The sequence below is a fragment of the Priapulus caudatus genome, unplaced genomic scaffold, assembly GCF_000485595.1.
Source record: "Priapulus caudatus unplaced genomic scaffold, Priapulus_caudatus-5.0.1 Scaffold697, whole genome shotgun sequence".
Taxonomy (NCBI): Eukaryota; Metazoa; Priapulida; class Priapulimorpha; order Priapulimorphida; family Priapulidae; genus Priapulus; species Priapulus caudatus.
Genome location: NW_014577758.1, coordinates 13,477 through 15,029, shown reverse-complemented (window position 1 = coordinate 15,029; position 1,553 = coordinate 13,477).

Genomic DNA, 1,553 nt, shown 5'->3' with positions numbered 1-1,553 from the left:
TTTCTCACCGAAGATTATATTTTGTGCTAGCAAATGCATTTAATATGGGTAAGGGGGCTATCCCAGCATAGGCTTCTGTAATAAATTCTTATCAGTAGAACTGTGTTTATAATTAGGAAAGCGCCCTAGCCAGAGGGTGCCAAAACTAATACTTCATCCCCCCCCCCGCCATTCCCCTTGTCTCCCTTGTCCCAGGCTCAGCCTCGTTTTCTTCCACCGCCTCTCGCTGTCTTCACTGCCATCTTCGTTGGTCTTCCATCCCTCTCTCCCGCAGCAAGCTATATTACGTACTTTGATTTAGGCCGTACTGCCACCTCTGAAACAATGCCTCGCGCATGCCGCATATCTTTTAAGAAGAAGAATATTTTGCCAAAATTATGAATTTAAAATAAAGAGGGGTTATGCCAGCATAGATTTTCCATGATAATATTCCATCAGTAGACTTCACTTATGAAACAGGAGCATACCTTGCATGTAAGGTCCCTGGTGCATATACCAGTCAGCATACTAAGCTGGCTACGTTACTGCTTTTGCGCGCATGCGCAATATACTCACCGGAAGAGTTTTATATTTGTGCCCTGCAAATGCATTTAATATGGTAAGGAGTATCTCAGCATAGGCCTTCTATAATTAAATTCTTATCAGTAGACTGTGTTTATAATTAGGAGAGCGCCCTAGCCAGTAGAGTGCAAAACTACTACTTCATCCCCGCCCGCCCTTCCCCTTGTCTCCCTTGTCGCACGCTCAGCCTCCTTCTCCCACCGCCCCTCGGCTGTCTTCCCTGCCACCTTTCCTTGGTCTCCCCTCCTTTCTTGATGGAGAAATATCTCACCGGAAGAGTTATATTTTGTGCTGCAAATGTAATAAATTCTTATCAGTAGACCTGTGTTTATAATTAGACCAGTGTTGTATTCGAGTCCGCACCCCCCGAGTCCGAGTCCGAGTCCGAGTCCGAGTCATTGCACTCCGAGGCCAAGACCGAGACCGAGACCAAGAAAAACGGTCTCGAGGCCGGTCTCGAGGCCAAGACCGGTCTCGAGACCTACAACACTGCTACTGAGGCTTCTGGAATTGCGCACATTACTGTTCCATGTTTCAACAACACTATCCAAGTCTCTCTGCAATACAAAATACGAACCATATATATTATCCTTACTCTATCTTATCCGAGATTCAAAATACATGCATCGATATGTAAAGATTTCTGGGCAAGCCAGTAATTAGTCAGGGAGTAGGTGAATGAGTTTAAAGATGTACCTGCGCAAGATGCATGTAGCAATACTGAAGTGTACTGACATCTAGGAAGGCCCAGTCAATTTCGCCATCTTGCTGTAACAATGTCTTGGAAATGACATATCCAGTCTGTGCATTGTCCCTATACTCTATCATCTATCCCGCAGTACTTGGGGCTTCTAGATAGCTCCTCTCTCTTGCTCTGTCATCATCTCCATCTCGCCGGCGGAACATCTGAAATTTGCTAACACAAATACTACACTATGGTGTGCGTGTGTGCGTGTGCGCGTGTGCGTGTGCGTGTGTGTACGTGTGCGTGT